Source organism: Giraffa tippelskirchi, chromosome 12 (genome assembly GCF_054371585.1).
Source record: "Giraffa tippelskirchi isolate mGirTip1 chromosome 12, T2T-mGirTip1v1.2.pri, whole genome shotgun sequence".
NCBI lineage: Eukaryota > Metazoa > Chordata > Mammalia > Artiodactyla > Giraffidae > Giraffa > Giraffa tippelskirchi.
The window spans coordinates 40,998,139-41,004,783 of record NC_137286.1 but is presented as its reverse complement, the minus strand read 5'-3'; the positions used below and the strand labels follow the sequence as shown (position 1 = coordinate 41,004,783).

Here is a 6,645-nt window from a genome sequence, read left to right as displayed (position 1 = left end):
CTACATTGGAAGGCGAAGTCTTAACCATTGGACTGCTAGGGAAGTCCCCAGTACATGTTTCTAAAGGACTAAGCGTGTTTACTTTTTTAAAACTGTGAACAACTGGACAATATTCTGTCCCTGAATCTCAGTGGTTATGGCCCTACTCCCCACGATCCAGTTTTCCAGATGCTCATGGTCCACTGTTCTGGACATTTAAAGATTGCTGTTTTCTACCTCTGTTGGCGTGTACATGGCTTTTCAGAACATGGACCCAAATATTTGCCCAAACTCGAGCTAAAGATGATAGCTGCTCATGTTTCCCAGCTAGACAAGCCATTATTTTTTGCTGGCCAGTTCAAGAGGCTTAGCAACTGCTTTTGACCTTTTCTGTTCCCCTGAAATGCATTTTTAAAAAATCCCTGTAGGGTGGGAGGATGAGGGGAAGGTATAATTAGGGAGTTTGGGATGGACAGGTATACACTGCTATATTTAAAATGGATAACCAACAAGGGAACTCTGCTCAATGTTATGTGGCACCCTGGATGAGAGGGGAGTTTGGGGAAGAATGGATACACGTATATGTATGGCTGAGTCCCTTTGCTGTATACCTGAAACTATCACAACATAGTTAGTTGGGTATACTCCAATAAAAAAAAAGTTTAAAGAAAAAAATCCCTGTAACCTATAAGACACACAGGTGAGGAATACATTGTCAGTATCTTTGGGATTTATTACATCAAGATCTCTGAGTTCACATCCTCAGTCTCCCATGATTTCTATGTGTAAGTTTTAGATAAGTCATTTAACTTCCTGAGACAGCAATTTTTTCACCTATACAACAGGCCTGGTAGCAACTACTTCATAAAGCTGTTAAGAAAAGGAAACAATATATATAAAAACGCTGTGCAAACTGAAAAATTATTGACCTGAGCTAGCAAGTAGATTTCATCGTATGAGCCAACTCCCATGAATTTATTAGTGCTGCTTGGAGATCTGGGTTGAGAAGGATTTTGAGGCCATATCTGAGTTCATTGGGAAACAGCGCAATGGATGGGTAGAAATGCCTGTTGTGATCACCAGAGATTGCTGGCATTGGGAGGGTGTCACCTATGTTGATGCCACCTATATGACATTACCATTCCGGATGTGTGGGTGCTATAATTACCATCATAATGGCAGAAGTCTTCTTTGGTGGCCTTAAGAAGACCAGTCATGAAAGCAGCAGCAGAAAATCACCTGAAAAAGAACAAGGCTTGAAAGATCAAGGGAGGGACTTCCCTGGTGGTCCAGTTGGCTAAGACTGCACGCTCCCAACGCAGAGGACCTGGGTTCCATCCCTGGTCGGGGAACTAGATCCCAGTTCTAAAGATCCCACAATTAACGATCTTCAGTGCCACGACTAAGACCTGGCACAGCCAAAAAATAAATCAAATTTAAAAAAAAAAGAAAAATTAAGTGATTTATTTTGTTGGACTAGGAATCCATTTCCCCAAACAGCAAATTCTAGTAGGGCCTTGGTGTGCTGGGAACAGAGCTGAACACTTGGCTCCTTCTCACTTCCCTGGGAGCCCCTTCTCATCTGTTACCTGTCACATCTCCAGGCCAGGCCCTCTTCCATTGTCATGACATGGACTCCCAGATCCATCTTGTCCCTTCCCATGGCTTCACACCCTTCCATGGGCATCTCTGGCTCAGATCTCCCCAGAGTTCTCCACCTGTGTATCCAATGGCTATCCTACAGGATAGCATGGACTAAAAAAAATTTTTAAATAAAAACTTTTATTATTTTAGGCCATTGATATTATGGAAATTTATTTTTCTTCCTTTCTTCCTTTATTTATTTATTTTGCCAACTGGGCAGCATGTGGGGTCTGAGTTCCATGACCAGAGATTAAACTCATGCCCCTTGCAGTGAAAGCACAGAGACTTCACCATTGGACGGCCAGGGAATTCTCTGCAATTTATTTCTTAGAGCAGCTAGTATTATCCTAACTTTCACATTGGCCAGAATTAAACATTTCCTCTTCATTGTCTCAACAGGTATCTCAAATTCAAGAGAATTTAAGGTAAAATAATCTTTATCCAACACCTCCAAACTTGTTCTCTTGCTTTCTGACCCCCTGTCCTCTGTCGGAACCCTGGTTGTCACCTTGCATTCCTCTCTCTGCTTCCCTCCTGAAATTCAACCAGAATCCAAATCCTGCAGATTCTCTCCTGTCAGTTCTCTCCTCAACTTTCCCACTTGTGCTGCCTTGGTCTATTCACCAATTCTCAACTTTTTCCTGCCCTGACAATTGGATCAGTCTCCTAGTTGGTCCCTGTCTGCTTCAGCTCTAGTTCATCCATCCAACCATCCATCTATCCATCCAACCATCTGTCCATCCATCCAACCATCTGTCCATCCAACCACCCATCCATCTAACCATCCATCCATCCACACATTCATCGATCCATCCAACCATGCATCCATCCAATTATCCATCCATTCATCCATCTAATCATCCACCCATCTATCCATTCAACTTGCATTTATTAAATGTATTACCCTGTGCTAAATAGTATAAATACTATAACAAATGAGTCTCTGACAGAGATGATTGAGAGAACCAACATTAATGAAATAGTCCTACTAATAAGTAAATAATTACAGGTGCTAGGAAAGAAAATGACAGGTTGTAATGAGAGTATCACACTGGGGCCTTAAACTGGTCAAGTGGCCAAGGAAGCTGTCTCCATGGAGATGACCTTTGAGCTGAGGGCTAAAAGATGGAGGAGGTGCACTGGCAAAGGTGGGGGTTGAGAGGAATAGGACTAAGATCTTCCAAACAGAGGGAATAGTGAGTGTGAAGGTTCTGAGGCAGGGAGGAGCAAGACACATTTGGGAACCTCAAGTCCAATGGGGCACAGGGAGTGTTAGTCGCTCAGTGGTGTCTGACTCTTTGTGACTCCATGGACTGTAGCTCGCTGGGCTCCTCTGTCCATGGGCTTCTCCAGGCAAGAATACTAGAATGGCTTGCCATGTTCTACTCCAAGGGGATCTTCCTGACCCAACGATCTAACCCGGGTCTCCTGCATTGCAGGCAGATTCATTACAATCTAAGCCACTGGGGAAGCCCACGTGGCACCGGAACCAGTCTTTTTTATCATCATATTCCCCAGACCTAACAGAGTACATGGCACATCACAGGGTTTCAACAGTTTGTGAACGAGCCAATGAATGAATGGATAAGTGAAGTGATGGGTGACAGAGGACAGATGGGGAAGGCACTAAGCTGAAATTCATGGCATACAACATTCACGATGTACAACCAAGGATTAGAGCTTTAGCCTCTTCCTCTCCCTACTCTGGGTTTGCCCACCTCCAGCCCCTGCTCCACCCTATGTCCACAGGTGTTTATACCCTGTGTATAATTGTCTGGTGATTGCCTTCCTCCTCCTTGATGATGAGTTCTACCTGAACTCCTCTTGTTTACCAGTGTAGCCCGGCGCCCAGTCCACCGCCTGCACAGAGGAAACATTGCATATAAGCATTTAATGAGCTGGTAGGTACAGCAGGCCAACACCAAGAATCAAAGTCATGGGAGCAGGTGAGGGTGGAGTCAGCTGTGAGTAAGATATGAGTCAACTGCCCGCGTCGGTTGGCACGAAAGAGGCTGCAAGCCAAATGGGGCACACACACATGTTGGTGGCACTTAAGAGCCACATCTGGAGACAAGCCCAGAGCCAGAACAGGTGAGTGAGGACGCAGGTGCAGGAGACACACAGGGCAGGCCCGAGTCACCGGCGATGCACCCTTCCGGCTCTTCAAAAGTTCTGGCTTACACCTGATAGGTCATGCCATGGCTGTCAAACGGAAAAACCCACATTGGACACTTCGTGTCTTCTCTACCACATCGTGGCTCTGCATGTGTCTGGGCCGAGTTCCTCTGGGACACATGCACTCTCAGGGGAGTTCATTTTTCTATTAGCTTTAGCACCCTGCTGGGCTTCCCAGGTGTCTCAGTGGTAAAGAACCTGCCTTCCAAGGCAGGAGATGCAAGAGACATGGGTTCAATCCCTGGGTTGGGAAGATCCTATGGAGGAGGAAATGGCAACCCACTCCAGTATTCTTACCTGGAGAATCCCATGGACAGAGAAGCCTGGCAGGTTATGGTCCATGGGGTTGCAAAGAGTCACACACGAGACACGACTAAGCGACTGAGCGTGCACACACCCTGCTAGTGCCCACCTAGTGCTCTTGAAGTAGGATCCAGCAAGTGTGTGTTGGAGGAATGAAGAGCCGGCAGAAGACTGGGCAGTCAGACCAGCTGGTGGGGTGGACCCTGAACAAATGGACCTTCTGCCAGGAAATCTAGCAACACAAGGCCCCCAGAATAACTATGAGATTGTTGTCTGACTGCTTTCTGTTTGCTGCCTTGTAACCAGACTTCCTACAGTTGTCTATTCCTGTCCTCTTGTTTTGACTTACCAGCTTTCAGAATGATCAGCTTCACCATGTCATCTTGTCCTTTTAGCTCCTAGTTTCTGCAAGAGCTAAATTGAATCTTCTTGTATTTATTCATTAAACATTTGCTTAGTCCCTATTGTGTGCTAGATACTAAATTTTCAGACTCAAGATTCTGAAGGGTCTGGTAGGAAAGACAGCCAAAGAATAAAAATGCAGGACTTTCCTGGTGGTCCAGGGGTTAAGAATCTGCCTGCCAATGCAGGAAACAAAAGTTTGATCCCTGGTCCAGGAGGATCCCACATGCCTCGGAGCAACTAAGCCCATGTGCTACTACTACTGGGCCTGCGCACCTAGAGCTGGTTCTTGGTAATAAGAGAAGCCACCACAATGAGAAGCCCATGCACCCCAACTAGAGAGTAGCCTCTGCTCGCCACAACTAGAGAAAGGCTGCTTGAAGCACTGAAGACCCAATGTAGCCAAAAATAAATTTAAAAAAATTTTTTAAATTTAAAATAAATGCACAAGATGCCTCGTTAATGCAGTAGGTAGTGCGTCAGTCTCACAAAATAAACATGCACAATCCGGAGTGATAAGACAACAAAGCACCCAGAGGCCACTGGGAACAGATACCCAAATCAAAATAACATATGGTTTAATCTTTAGTGCTTTTTCTGACTTCATTTCCTCATATATAAGAATGACTAAGGAACCAGAATTGGAGGAATCTGGGTCAGAGATGCCACTCACTAATTGATTCCCACACACCCAGCCGTGGTGTGGTCCTTCAGACCATCTGGGAACAAACACCAACCCTGCATCCTTCAGGTTTCCAAGGCTCGAGCCAAGGGAGTTCACCTCGGGGCCAGCTATTACACACTTTGTGTGTGGCCGCCCCGCCTTCTCAGCTGCCCGAGGGCCTCAATCCTTGGGCCTCATTGCTCTCTGCCAGAGAGACCAACTGTCCCAGTTTCCCCAGGACTGGTTCCATTTTAGCATCGTCCCAGGAAGCCCTTCAGTCCCAGGTAAACAGGACAGCTGATCATCACCCTGCAGTCTGTACCCTTTGCTGTACGTGCTGGTCTGCACACTTGGGCCAGGGCCGCAGGTCTGGGGCTCAGAGAGGGAGAGGCGGTCCCTGGCGCACTTGGAGGGACCTTGGTGTCAGCACCTGCCCCTCTGATGTGGCGCCCTGCCAGCCCCAGCTCCCAGGCCCCAGGCTGTTCCAACCTGCTGCCTGCTGACTCAGCCACACCTTAGCTGCTGAGTCAGTCCCCAGGGAGGCAGAAAGGGCAGGTCTGAGCTCCATGAGGCAGGGCGGAGACGATGCTGCTCTCGTTCATTCTTCCGTCCTCTGTCCTCTGTCTCAGCAGCTAGCAGAGTGTTCCAGGCCACAGTGGCCAAGGATGGATGCGCTCAGAGTAGCCTGGGTCTGTCCATTCAGTGGGACTTAGGGGACGCCCTTGACCAAGGCCGCATGACCCTCTGCTCAGGTCACCTCTGTTACGACTGCACATAGGACGTTCAGACCTGAGAATCAGCCTAGAGCACCCACATTGCCTGGAATCCAGCCCCTCTCATTTTCCCACTCCACGGGGACGCTTTAGACCTGCCCAGGCCCCCTGGCCATTATCTGACAGCCCTCTGCCCCTTCCTGCCCCGAAGTGGCCTTGCCTTGCTCCTGCCAGCTCCTTCTCACGGCTCAGAGCCAGGGTATCCACCTCCAGGGCTCAACTCCAGGGTACTGGCTTCCCAGTCGCCCACAGTCTGCAGTCTGGCAGCTGCCTGGACTAGGATCCTGTGTTTTACCCTGCACCTTCTCTGGGAAATCTCAATGTTGAGTTTTCTGAACCTCTGAGTTGGCAAATCCCTGGGACCATCCCACTCTACCCAGCTGTCCTCTCGGGTCAGAGTCAGGCAGCTGATGAGGTGACAATGAGGCACCCAGGGAAGTGTCAACCTTCCTCTTTTCCTTCCCAATCAACACTCTCACCACCAGCTGGCGGCTGGGTCCCCTGAGAGCTGTGAGGAGGGTGTGGGAGGAGTGGGGGCTATTTCTAGACTAACCACCTCAGAGCTGAAAGGAGCCCGGCCTCCCACCTGTGCAGGGAAGCCATCTTGCTGCTTTCTGCAGAGAAGTCGCCTTTAGCCTTGGCTTAAATCTACCTGGTGGGACATATCCAGTGTCCTATTTCCGGTGTCTAGGGACTGGTTGGGTC

At 48.2% G+C, this 6,645-nt stretch overlaps 1 long non-coding RNA gene across 1 annotated transcript; it reads right to left on the bottom strand.

The window, feature by feature from the left end:
- Positions 1–687: 687 nt before the first annotated feature.
- Positions 688–6,298, bottom strand: LOC145528430 (uncharacterized). Its single transcript, XR_014070399.1, has 4 exons — positions 6,101–6,298; positions 1,569–1,734; positions 1,148–1,218; positions 688–849 (listed from the first exon to the last, which is right to left on the bottom strand). It is a non-coding gene; the product is annotated as an uncharacterized LOC145528430 (long non-coding RNA).
- Positions 6,299–6,645: the final 347 nt, after the last annotated feature.